Here is a 14,561-nt window from a genome sequence, read left to right as displayed (position 1 = left end):
CACGCCCAGCAGCCGCAGGCTGATCTCCGGCAGAAGGTCTCCTCCCAGCTCCCGAGCCCAGATGGCGCCCGGGAGTGACGTCATCAGGCCCCGCCCACCTCGCGCTCCGCACCGCCGACTTCAGGGAGGCCCGCTGGGCGGCAGAGGGGAGCCCAGCAGCCGTAGGCCGGTGAGGGAGACGTGGATCCCCGGCTCCAAAGCCCGGGCCGAACACAGGGGCCATGTCATCACCGGCTGCCGGCCCAGAGCTCCGAGCCGCTAAGCCCCGCCCACTATGTGCTCGATCCGCACGTAAAGATGGCCCCGACCTCGTGGTCCCGGCCTGTGACGAGGCGGCACCCTCCTGGGCCCGCCGTGAATCCGGAGAGCCCGATCCTCTGCTCCTAGGGGACGCTGACCCAGTCCCCGCCGAAGGCCGCCCGCCACTCCTCCCACGCCGGGCTGCCACCGCTGTAGGCCCGGAGCCTGCAGGGCCAGCCGCATGGTCCAGAATAAGAGGTGAGTTGGCTGGGGAGCGGGTGGTGGTAGATGTGCTCCTGCCAGGGGTCCGCCAGCGACGAGGATTCCTCCCAGCCCTCCCCGGAGAAGCAGGCCGACGCTTCACCGGCGGAGCTGGAGGGTCCCCTAAGGGGCTCCCAGAACGGCGCAGAACCCTAGCTGTCACCTCTGGGCTAAAGCGCACCGGAGGCACAGACCGCCGAGCACGTGTGCGCCCAGTAGAAGGGCCTGGTGACGCGGGCCTGGGGCCTTGCAGCATGTCTGACAGCCTCTCCCTTAACCACCCTGAGCCATTGGCTTCAGCTGCCACCCGCAATTGGGATAGCATCCCGTCCAAGTCACTCATGGCCTAGTATTTTTGTCCGCCGCAGGTACCAGCAAAAGAAGAAACCACCTCCGTGATGGCACAAGCTCCGACTGACTCCGACAAGACACAACCCCCCAATTCAAAACCTGCAAGACCACCCACAATGCTGCCTACACCAATCAAGTAAGTAACCACCCCCCATCCCCTTTTCCTTGCCTATACTCCACCCAAATTACACTCTCTGCCTCGTCTGCACGCCCCAGTCATGCTGGCCCTCCTTTATACTTCGCTCAGTCCAGGCCCTGACTGAACCCTGGTCCTGACTCTCTCTAAAGGCCTGCACACACCTGTGCAATCAGTCTCCTGGCCATTCCCAAAACCTGGTCCCAGGATTGGAGATTTCATCCCTCCCAGATCTCTTTGAAATCTCCAGGCTCCAGATCCCAAAACAGACTTTACAAACAAAGGAGGAAAGTGAAAAGCCACTTTCCTCCGTATCAAACACATACCCTGGAGCCCCTCAACCTGCCTTGTTGAGAATCCAGGGTGACAGATCGCCACACTGTCACAATATATATATGTATATATATACACACACACAAAACACTACTTGCCCTCCAGAAGATTTACCCCCCTTCATGACCAGGCCATTTTTGCTAAGCGGCACTACGTTACTTTTTAACTGGCAATTGCACGGTCATGTAATGCTGTACCCAAACAAAATTATATCTTTTTTCAAATAAATAGAGTTTTCTTTTGGTGGTATTTGATCACCTCTGGGGTTTTTTCTATTTTTTATTATATTAAAGAAAAAAGACAATTTTTCAAAAAAAAATATAACCACATATTTTTTTACTTTCGGTTATAAAACATATCCCATGAAAACAAAAATCAAATGTGGTAAAAAACAAAACAAAACCCCAATAAGTGTATATTGATAAGTTTGTGTGAAAGTTCCAGTTTTTACTAAAATGTTTATTTATTTGTGTTTTAAACTAGTAATGGAAGCAATCAGCAACTTATAACAGGACTGCGATACTGCGGTGATCAATCTGACACTAACTAATGTTGGGGGGGACTAACTAACTGCCACTGACATCACCAGTGCCATTATTGCAGTGATTAGTGCTAATAATATGCACTGTCACTGTACTAATGACAGTGGGCATCTAGGGCAAGGGGCCTAACGTGTATGTGTGTACTGTGTGCTGCTTTTACTGTGGATCTAGTTGTTTTCATTCCATGCTTATCAGGGAATGAAAAATCAACTAGGTCACCTGTCACTGAACAAAGCTATGTGCTATTTACACTGAGAGAGCTGTGTTCTATGAGTCTCAGAGCAGATCTCTGGCAGCCAATCACTGGCCAGCACCAGGTGATTGGCATGTGCTGTGACAAATCAAAGCACCTGCAAGGCGGGAAAGCAGGCACGCGCGCCCCCTTCCCGGAAATGCAGAATCACACACACACATATATATGTGATTCTGTGCAGAGCGGCCATATATATACAGTATAGTGCTCAGTATAAATGAGTACACCCCAACAGATTTGTCAGAAAACCTTTACTTTCCTTTCAGAATCAACATTTTCTATGGGACACTATACTATAAAGTACTGCCACAAATGCGGGCCATTGATTGCAAACAAGATTTGTTAATTTGCACACACACAAAAAAGTATTTTTCCTAACAAAATGAATACACCATAATGAAAGTCTTAGGAGCAAAGCTAAATTTTAGACAACAAAATCCTAATTAACACCTTGCTCTCCAGAGGATTTACCCCCCTTCCTGACCAGGCCATTTTTTGCGTTCTGGTGCTGCGGTACTTTGACAATTGCGCGGTCATGCGACGCTGCACCCAAATGAAATGTATGTCCTTTTTTTCCCATGAATTGAGCTTTCTTTCTGTGGTATATGATTGCCTGTGCGTTGTTTTTTTTAGCTAAAAAAAAAAAGAATGATAATTTTGAGAAAAAAAAACAGTATTTTTGACTATTTGCTATTAAACATGTCCAGTGGAAATATTTAAAAAATCTAATTTCGTCTTAAATTTAGGCCTAAATGTATTCTGCTACATGTCTTTGCTAAAACAAATCCCAATACGTGTAAATTAATTGGTTTACGTTAAAGTTATAGCGTTTACAAATGGTGGTATATAGACTGGAATTTGTTTGTTTTTTTTACTTTTACTAGCAATGGCGGCAATCAGCGACTTATAGCGGGACTGCGGTGGGCATTCTGACACTGGGGGGAACTGACTTGGTGTCACTGACAACCCCAGTGACACCAATAAAGTGATCAGTGCTAATAAAAAGCACTGACACTGTACTAATGGCACTGGGCAGGAAGACGGTTAACATCTGGGCTGATCAAAGGGTTAACTGTGTGCTTAGTGTGTTTTACTATGGGGCAGTGTCAGTGTGCTTCACTGTAAACACACTGATTTGCAGTGTGCAGGAGCTGACAGGGAGAACTATTTTGTTTACGAACAGTTCCCCCCCCCCCCCCCCCGTTGGAGAACCTCGGCAACCGATCATTGGCCAGGTCCCGATGCAGGTGCAGGTAGGGAGCGCACCCCTTACCTGGAAATTCAAAATCACACATATATATATATATATGTGTGTGTGTGTGATTTGCCGCACCCGTGCTGCCCTGTAGCAGTATATCTGCTATACGGCATACGTGAACCGGTTAACAAGAATTCAACTACATATGAGTCTAATGATTTATTAATCAGGTGTCCAGCAGACAGTTGATTCTAAAAGGGCATTACTTAACAAAGAATACCCCTTCCCATTTCATGCTGTCAGCAATGGCACCACATGGAAGAGAAATGTCAAGGCCTGAGAAAGAAAATCATTTCTTTACACAAGAAAGGTGAAGGCTACAAGAAGATCATCAAATCTTTACTTATCAGTCAGAATACTGGAGCAAAAGTGAAACTAAAATTTAACAAAGATGGAACTGCATAGAGATGGCCAGGTCGTCCCCGGAAGTTAACACCTCGACAGGAGTGTCTTCTGATGAGAAGGGTTGAAGAAAATCACCATGCAAGTTCACTGCAGCTAGCTAAAGGAGTAGAAAGCCGAACTGGGGTGATTGTTTCCCATGACACAATATGGTGTACACTGCAGAGGAATGGCATGCTTGGGTGTTGTCCAAGAAGGAAGCCTCTCCTAAAGCCCATGAACACAAAAGCCGTCTAGAATTTGCCAGGGCCTATGCTGAAAAAGAAGAAGACTCCTGGGACTCTGTACTTTGGAGTGATGAGACCAAGATAAATGTTTTTGGAACTGATGACTTCAAAACTGTATGGCGTCGCAAAGATGAGGAGTTAAAAGAAAAATGCATGGTGCCTACAGTGAAACATGGTGGTAGCAGTGTCCTTCTGTGGGGCTGCATAAGTGCTGCTAGTGTCGGGGAGCTGCATTTCATTGATGGCATCATGAATTCACAGATGTACTGATCTATATTGAAAGAGAAGATGCTACCATCACTCCATGCCCTTGGTCGTCATGCACTTTTCCAACACGGCAATGATCCAAAACACACATCTAAGGCCACTGTAGCAGTTCTGAAGAAGAACAGGGTGAAAGTGATTCAGTTGGCAAGTAGGCCTCCTGATCTGAACCCCATCTTTGGTGTCATTAAGAGGAATTGTGCCCCATCGTTTGTGTCATTGGGAGGAATTGTGCCTCATCACTGGTGTCACTGGGTGGAATTCTGCCCCTTCACTAGTGTCAGTGGGAGGAATAATGCCCCATTGTTGGTATCAGTAGATGAAAATAGTGCCCTAAGGGCCAGAAAAAAGCAAGCAAAAGGCCGCATCTGGCCACCAGCTGCAGTTTGGAGACCACTGCTCTACATTAGAATGAGCTGATGAAGGCAGGGCTACCATCTCAGGTAAGTGATGTAATAATTCTTTCACTGGCAGTTCTTTGCAGCAAATATTTTTATTCTTTCTATTAGGGCAGTCCTATGCCCACCCTGACTTTTACTCCTTATCAGTTACTTCTTACTTTTTAAATATTCAGCAGTCATCAAAGGAGACGGAGAGAACACAGGAAAGACTAAGAACTCGGAGCTGGGCAGCCTAAAGAGAAGAAGCCGAAAGGACACCGAGAATCCACAGAGATTCTGCACAGCAGCTGGGAGACCTTCTAAAAAAGCACCAAGATGTATCACATTCCAAGAACACAAGTATAACAAAAAGCTTGGTGTTAAAGTGGTTGTAAACCTCAGACATAAAATATGAACAAAGCATATCCCTCCATAGTGTGTACTTGTTTGAGCATCATTTTTCTCTGCTGCCTCCTTCCTCTGCTATCAGCATGAATCACTTGTGACAAATTTTCCTGACACCAAGAGAAAAGGTGACAGGGAAGGAAGCTCTATCACAACGCCTGTGATTGACAGCCTCAGCTCTGTTGCTGTGTGAAGGGGGAGGGGGGTGTTCCTTCCCTCCAATCAGCTCTCACTGAGTTCTGCAGAGTGTAGCTTCAGCTCCCTGCCCCCTGCTTTCTGAAAGTTCAGAAAAGCTGTATAAAATCTGGACTTTGAAGGACTGTAGAGAAGGCTGCAAAAAAGATACAACTTACGTAGGAGGATTTGTTTGTATGACCCGAGGGCAGTCACTACACTGGGTATATGGATGGGTTTATAACCACTTTCAAGCCTTCGGAATGCACGCAATAACAATGGCGTGGAATACCAGCGGTCACGATGAGGTTAAGAACTCATTCTAACGTACAATTTAAAATACCTTTTTATGTGCTTGGTGTTAGAATCCAATTCAATTAAATAAACTGCAAAATGCAGCTACCAGGCAATCCAGAGGATCAAATAAAAGAAATCCTGTGATTATAGACTCAATTTACGGCTCAGGCAGCGTGCAGCCGGGAGAGTTAAACTTGAGAATGAGGACACAGCTTCTGCAGTGCAAAAGAAAAACCCGTCCTTAGAATGTCTCCAGAATTTATCTGGACGTTATCCAGCAGAAAAAATGTTTAGCAGAATTTTCTACACCGGAGTTTACAAAGCTTAGTCAGAACTCCCAGAACAGCAGCCAACAATCTTTAAAATAAGCTGACACCAACTTAGCAATTCCAGCTACTCATAGGAGAAAAGTACACAAAAATCAGGTTACTGAGGATTTACTGCAGGTACAACAAAACAAAAGTTTTGCAAAGTTTTACAGCTTGTTTTTTTAGGATTGATTTATATTTGCATTGCTCTCTGAAGGGCGACCTGAAGTGGATCGCCTTTTAGAGGGGATGTTTCTTTACCACCCAGAGAGAGGGAAAACAAGCGCCATCTAGGTGTATTATTAAAATAACTATTTAATAAGCAAAAACAATTGCACTCACAAGGGAGGAATTAGTCAGGGCATGTGTAACAATGGCGGTTGTCGTCAGTGACGGTCACAGGTCGCAGGAAATGGAGGCTGTGAGCCAGCTGGAAGGATGTTCTGAAGGCTCCCAGGGTTTCCTGGTCAGCGTGGAACGCAGCACAGCAGGCGGAAGTGACGTGACAACTGGAACTGACGATCAAAGATGGTGATGTCACAACCGGAACTGACGATCAAAGATGGCGACGTCGCAACCAGAACTGACGGTCAAAGATGGTGACGTCGCAACCAGAACTGACGGTCAAAAATGGTGCTGTCGCAACCGATGATCAGAGATGGCGACATCGCAACCGGAACTGACGATCAAAGATGGCGCTGTCGCAACCGGAACTGATGATCAAAGATGGCGACGTCACAAACGGAACTAACGATCTAAGATGGCGACGTCGCAACCAGAACTAACGGTCAAAGATGGTGCTGTCGCAACCGGAACTTAGGATCAAAGATGGCGACATCACAAACGGAACTGACGATCAAAGATGGCGCTGTCGCAACCGGAACTGATGATCAAAGATGACGACATCGCATCCGGAACTGACGATTAAAGATGGTGACGTCTCAACCGGGACTATCAAAGATGGCGACGTTGCAAACGGAACTGACAATCAAAGATGATGACGTCGCAACTGGAACTGACGATCAAAGATGGCGATGTCGCAACCGGAACTGACGATCAAAGATGGTGACGAGTTGCAGAGCATGTGCTCCTTCTTCAGGCTACCTCCTAGTGGACATGTTGACTCTATTAGGTTCTTTGGACTTTCTTATTCAGATGCATTCTCTTATCGTTTTTGCCTAGTAGCGCTCAATTTGTTTCTTCTATTTACGCCTTACCACCCGATTGAACCCTGTAAGTTCCAGACCACCACATTGCACTGACATGCTTTGTATGCAGCTGTAGGACAGTTCTGGCACATCCCCATTCACATGAATAGGTCACATTTGGCAGTACTGCCCACCAGATGCAAAAGGGGATATCATTCTTGACAAAACTGCAAAGTGCAACAATCCCCTCTGGCTGCCACGTTCAGTGAAAGGGAATGGTCAACCTGTTTGTATTGTGCCCCCCATGTGTTCTTGCTATCTGGTGCAGGTGTCAATGATAAATTAATAACACCCCAAAACAGATCGCAAAACACGATGCGATTGCCAGAAATCACATCGCATGGGTGAGAACACCCAATCAATGCGAATCAGATGCAGATCTAAAAAGGGTCCTGCACCTTTTTGGTGCGGATGCAACGCGATTTAAGCCATACAAACTATGTCTCAAACTGCACAGCACAGACATTTGCATGTAATTCCGCATTCCTGTGCAAATTATTGGCGTTGGCGGTGTCCCGCACCTCATAGTGTGAACCCGGACTCACATTGTTTTGATGAACCTGGAATGTATTTTTTAGCAAATAAAACATGAATGTACATTTGGGCTTAATATCTTTACCAATAATAAAAAAAATAAACATTGACTATCTTACATGTATACTTTCTTTATAGCATAATCTTTTGTCCAATGGCACAGGTACTCTTTAACCACTTGACCTCTGAAAGGTTTTACCCCCTTCATTGCCAGGGCATTTTTTTGCTATTTAGCACTGTACTACTTTAACTGGCAATTGCCCGGTCATGCAACACTCTAGGTCAATTCAATTATTATCATTTTTTCACAGAAACAAGCTTTCTTTTGGTGGTAATTAACCACCGCTGGGTTTTTTATTTTTTGCACTATAAATGAAAAAATACAGAAAATGTTTTTTTAAAAAACACTTTTTCTTAGTTTCTGTTATAAAAATTTTGCAAACAAATAATCTATCTATATAAATTTAGGCCACAATGTTGTCTGTTAAATTTCTTTGGTAATATTAACCCAAATCAGTGTACATTGTTTACTTTGTGTGAAAGTTATAGTGTCTACAAACTATGGTATATAATATATTTCTTTGAAAATCGATCAATCCTGATGTACTACTGGCCAATTTCATTTCTTGAGGCCCTAAAATGTCAAGACAGCACAATTACCTCCCCAATGAATCCTTTTTGGAAAGTAAACAGTCCAAGATATGTAGTAAGAGGCATGGTGAGTTTTTTTAAGTAATTTTTTTGGCAACTTTTTTGGAAAATGAAGAAATTAATTAAAATTGTTTTTTTTCACTTTTTTTTCTTTACATACTGTCAACAGTGCAGCACAGTGTTATCATATGACTGGTGTGGCGGTGATCAGAAATATTGATCGGTGGGAAAAAAAGATAATTAAATCATTTTTAATTACATTTTTTTTTACTTTTTTAAAATATTTTTCTTTAACAATTTTTTTACATACTGTCATCATAATAGTTCAGTGTCACCATAGTGACTACTCTGTGGGGGTGATAAGGGGTTGTTTTTTTAAAACTGTGATTGCTTGTTACAATGATGATCACTGTAACAGCAATCGTTTGAAGTGTCATGAATGGCTATCATTCATGACTCAATGTTTACTACTATGAAGCTGTGATTGGCCCACAGCTATCACATGGTACAGGGTTCTGTGATGGGCCCAGGTACCATGAGATCACTAGTGACCAATCACAGATCACACACAGTAGTAAACATTAATGTCATGAATGGATTCCATTCATGACTCCTTTGTACTACGTGACACGTGATCGTACATCGATCACCTGTTATCTGGGCCGCTCACAGCAGCCCGTTACCAAGCACCACAATCTGCTGTGTCCAGTGGACACTGTGGTTGCAAAGCATGTTGCTGTGTGCCCCAGGGGGTGCACGCAGTGCGCATGAGCACCATAACATACCAATATGTCACGGTGCCTGGGGAGGCCGCCAATCAGCAGTAAATATATTACTGGTGATCAGCAAGTGGTTAAAGCTGAACTCTGGTCAAAAACATTTGACACTTGCATTGTAAAAATGAATTCACACTAATGAAATGTGTCCCATGTATCAAGACTGCAGGGTTATGTACAATTCTGACTTTCATTCTCCCCCATAAAGTGCAGTCAGTGTCAAATGCACAGTCCTGGAAGAGACAGTTACGGCTGGCGTACAGTGGGCCCCTCACACTCCAGCTCATCTATTCAGTAAATATCTTAAATTCTTCTCAGTGAATACAAGGCACTCTGTGATCAGAGGAAGGAGACTGGAATTCATCTGACCCCACTCCAATCACAGAAAGCCTTGCATTCAGTGAAAAGAATGCAACATAATTGGTGAATGGAGGAGCTGGAGTGCGAGGAGCCCACTATAACCTGAGTATTCCAGCTGGAACTGTAACTCTCAGCATTGAACGCCTTACTGCAATTTAGACACATGGGACACACTTCATTAGTGTGGATTTGTTTTTTTTTTAGTACACATATCAAAAAAGAGTTTATGGCTGGACTTCAGCTTTAACATATACTCAAATGATCTTAAAACTGCAGCTCCTGCATATCTTTCTCCTACAGTATCTCTTCCCTGGTTCTGATTACAGAGAATACCGGTTCTGATTACAGAGAATACCAGAGACCATCTACTGAAATCCAAGAGACATCCTAATGATATTATGCTCGGAATGCTGTAGGCATTTTATCCTGTCTTCTCCCTAGATGTCAGTAAGAGCTAAAGATGGCGGAAAGGAAAAAAAAATGCAAAGCATTTACCACCCCGCTAATCGAAAACATTAAGACTTAAAGCATCTCCTGTTTTGCAGAACAGTACAGGTAGGAATGTGTAATCACAGTGGTCGTCACCAAGACCAAAGGCACTGTTTGTAATTCAGATGCTTAGTTCAAGTCTCAGGGCTGTAAAAAGGGTTGCCTTGATGGGGGAAAATAAAAAGAGCTTCTACTTTGCTTTTGGGAATGTGTAGATTTTTTTTTTTTTATCTGCTGACTCAAAGGAAGACTCTTTAAATATGTCATCGAGGTTGTTTGATCCACTTTACAAAGAAAACAGGATGAAAACCCCCTCTCCACGGGGCCCTGGAGATGACTGTCACAAGACTGACTACAAAGGATTTTCAGCCTAGCGCTAAAGACCTTCACCTAAATGCAGAAGGGAAATTCCAGGTTCATTTCAAAGGTATGAGCAATGAATAGAAACAATATCAAGACATGAAAAGTCCTTTATGAAATGTATATGGTATAACAAGTCCCATAAAGAATTCAAATAATCTGGCAGATTAAACCATTCTAAAATGGTCTGAAAGTCAAAGTAGTAACAACCACCCTACCCATCATAATTCATAAACTCGAGGTGTTGTAATATTTAGATCTGACATTGTTAAAGTCAAGAGTTAGCCAGCCTTCTGTAGCTTCCTATTGGTCTATCACTAGAACATGTGCCTTCCCATTGGCTTATAATTACAACATTCAAATCTGACATGACTTGATAGAGCTTGCCAGCCTCCTGCAGCTTTCTTTTTGGCCTATCACTATATTATTCAACTATGACATGACTCAATAGAATAAAGAGCTGGCCCACCTCCTATACCTTCCTATTGGCCTACTACAATAACAGAAGACCAAACAGAGGCTAACAATATCAGGATATGAAAAGGTCTTTCGTGAAATGGATACAATATACCAAGACCCATGAGGAATTCAATAATCTGACAGATTAAGCCATTCTAAAATGGACTGAGACTGAAAGTGGTAACCACCACCTTATCCACCATAATTCCTAAACACTGGGTGCTGTAATATTTAATATATCAAATTTAACATCACTTGATAAAGTCAAGAGCTAATCCACCGCTTATTATTTTCTATTGGACTATCACATGCACCTTCCCATTGGCCAATCACTATAACATTTAAATTTGACATGACTTGATAAAATCAAGAGCTTGCCAACCTCCTACAGCTTCCTTATTGGCCTATCAGTATAATATTCAACCATGACATGACTCAATAGAGTAACATGACTCGATATAGTAAAGAGCTGGCCCACCTCCTGTACCTTCCAATTGGCCTATTACGATGGCAGACAATCTCATGAAAAGCATACAATATAGCAAGACCCACGAGGAATTCAATAATCTTGCAGATTAACCCATTCTAAAATGGGCTGAGATTTAAAGTAGTAACCACCACCCTATCCACCATAATTCCTAAATGCAGGGTGTTCTAATAATCAAATTTAGCATCACTTGATAAAGTCAGGAGCTAGCCCACCTCTTGTACCTTCCTGTTGGCCTATCACTATAACACTCAAATATGACATGACTTGATAAAGCCAATAGCTAGCCAACCTCCTGCAGCTTCCTATTGGCCTATCACTATAATATTTAACTTTCACATGACTTAATAAAGCAAAGAGCTGGCCCACCTCACGTACCTTCCTACTAGCCTATCACTATAACAGAACACCAAAGAGGACGTGTAAGAGGACGTAAGAGAAAATATACTGCATCTCCAAAGTGATGGAATTCCATTCTTAAAAAGTTGTCCCCTCTTATTCTGTTAAGTTGACAACTCAAAATGTAGAGTTTATCCTCACTTTTACTTCCAGGGTCAATGGTCACTGGAACAAATCGGGAACAAATCTTCCCCCAAAGTGAAACAGACAGCAGAAAAAAAAAAAAGTTCTGCCTTTCGGTACACTATAGAAACTGAATTCCAAAGCTGGATTGGGTGGGCCAACCTATACTGTACATGCATAGCCAACTTCAGTTGACCAATTACGACCATGTAAGGCATGCATGTCATCCTGTACTTTGTGGCCTTTTGTAATTTAGGATTTTTAATTGAATGAGGAACCAGCTGGTCTCCAGCTGATAAAAACTACACTTCTGTAGAACATTTTGCAATAGCATACTTCAGGAAATGATTTGTGGTTGTTCTGTAGTAGAACATATTGCAAGCTGCAATTATTACAATATTAAACTAATAAAGTGTTATCCTTTTTCTTCTGACTTCTGTAGCTGCAGGCACTGTGGAACAATTCATACTCAAAGTAGATGAAAATGCAGCATATATTGAACCTCTCAAATAGTTCCTCTAAAGCTAGCCACAATACTTTTGTTTTCCTCTGCTTATCTGTGTGCATGTGGTCACTAATCCAACATTTTCCAGCACCCAGGAGGCACAGATGGAATGTACAGCTAGCTGCCAGCAGCCCTTTCAAAAACAATGACAGGCTGAAATAAGCAGAAGCTGTACTCTGTTCTGGTCCCGAGTAGTACTTGTGTTCAGGGACATATTTCCCGAAAGGAAAAGTTGTCATCAAGTATACATCCCTGAATGTCTATGGCCCTGAATGTAAGTACCACTCAGAACAGTGTACAGCTGATGTGTATTTTAGCTTGTCATTTATTTTGATCGGGCCGCTGGCTATTTGTGCCACCCGTGTCTCCTGGGTGCTGGAAAATGCCCAGTTTTGATGCTATAATGACAAAACCACCCATGTGCATGAACCTTTGCAAGGGAAGCATCTCCTTTTTCACTTTTTCTCAGCTGCTGTGTGTCAGGACCCAGATTTGAACCCAGGACCATGAAAACAGATCTCCAGTCTACTGTGTAAAAATTAAGTCAGCAGCTACAAAAACTGTAACTGCTGACTTTTAATAAACAGCCACTCCTATCCTATGATCCAGCAATGTGCTCACCCCAGCCATTTTCACCTCTCATCTTCTGTCTTTGGCTCTGGCATCTTAATTGTGGGCACCCAGCTGTGACAGCTTGCTGCTCCACAGTCGGGTGCTCATTGAGCATGTGTGAGCCTCGCTTCAGATTGTGAATGGTCCCGTAATCTTCTGGGACCTGTAATGTGTCCCAAAAGACTGCAGGGAGGGAGGGAGGGGGGGGGGAGAACTTCCACTTCTGATTGCCTAGGCTAGGGGTGGGCAACCTGTGGCTCTCCAGCTGTTGTGGAACCACATTTCCCATGAGGCATTGCAAAGACCAAAAGTTACAAGCATGATTCTACAGGTCTCATGATACATTGAAAAACTGACAATTACAGCTATACTTGCAGAGGCATGATGGAACTTGTAGTCCTGCAACAGCTGGAGATCCGCCGGTTGACCACCTCTGGCCTAGGCAATCGGAGCAGACGTGGGAGCGGGTACTTGTCAAAATGAAGAAACAAACACTTGAAGATGCAGGATAAGATACAGCCTCATGGGAATAACATGTTTCATGATCTGAATGCAAGGTATTGAGCCTGCCCGTGTTCTGTGCACGATTTTGGGAAGTAAAGAGTCACAAGCGTTCCATTCTATTAGGTTAAGCAATATCTGACAGTTCTATGGTTTTGTTTACTTGTACACATTTATCTTTGTATTTATTATGGATGTATGATCTAGTTGAACTATATATATATTTTATTATACATATTTAATGTTGTACAGTACATCAACTGCTTCTGTATGCTATCATTCTAATTATAAAAGTATATACAAAGGTAACTATTTTTTTCAGTTTTGGATAGAGTAGTATATGGGTATAATTATGTTATTTTTGTAGCATGTGTCCTATTGGAGAGACACAACAGGAAATGAGAGTTAATCTCTACAAAGTGACCCAAAATCCAGTTTTAGGCGATGTCAAAGGAACAGGTGTTTAGTTTGGAAGATTCTTCCTCACCTCTGGTGACATCTCAACATTTTGGATTTTCCTTCACTTTCTTTCTCTGTGACTTGGTCAATAGCAGAAAGAAAGATAACCCAACATGGGCAAAAACAGCAATCAAATTTTAAAGCTGTTCATGTATCGACTGTTTGGCATAGTTACATTTGTGTTCAAAATAATAGCAGTGTGTTGAAAAAAGTGAATAAAGCTCAAAATGCATTGGGAACACGACACATTCTATTCCAAATCAAAACATGAAGAAAAATATATCAAATTTGTGTTGTTCCTCTAAAAAAATTGAAGAAAAGTGAATATTAGACTGTTCAAAAAAATAGCAGTGTTTGTATTCTTCTTTACAAACTCAAACATTCACTATATAAACTGAAAAATGTTTGAAGATTTTGCTTTTGTTTGAATGACTTAATGAATATTTGGTTGTAGTCGCACTGTTTCTGAGAACTGCTGTACATCTGTGTTGCATGGAGTCACCCAACTTCTGGCCCCTGTGAACAGGTATTCCAGCCCAGGATGATTGGACTACATTCCACAGTTCTCTATTTCTTGGTTTTGCCTCAGAAACTGCATTTTTGATGTCACCCTACAAGTTTTCTATTGGATTAAGATCCGGGGATTGGGCTGGCCACTCCATAACGTCAATCTTGTTGGTCTGGAACCAAGATGTTGCACGTTTACTGGTGTGTTTGGGGTCGTTGTCTTGTTGGAACATCCATTTCAAGGGCATTTCCTCTTCAGCATAAGGCAGCATGACCTCTTCAAGTATTCTGATGTACTCT

At 42.9% G+C, this 14,561-nt stretch overlaps 1 protein-coding gene across 1 annotated transcript in view; it reads right to left on the bottom strand.

The window, feature by feature from the left end:
• Positions 1-14,561, bottom strand: part of LOC149470197 (uncharacterized) — a 693,606-nt gene that overhangs the window by 338,106 nt on the left and 340,939 nt on the right.

This window comes from Staurois parvus, unplaced genomic scaffold (assembly GCF_062004578.1).
Source record: "Staurois parvus isolate SC_StPar_1 unplaced genomic scaffold, SC_StPar_1.0 ptg000051l, whole genome shotgun sequence".
Classification (NCBI taxonomy): domain Eukaryota; kingdom Metazoa; phylum Chordata; class Amphibia; order Anura; family Ranidae; genus Staurois; species Staurois parvus.
This window is presented reverse-complemented; position numbering and strand designations above follow the sequence as displayed.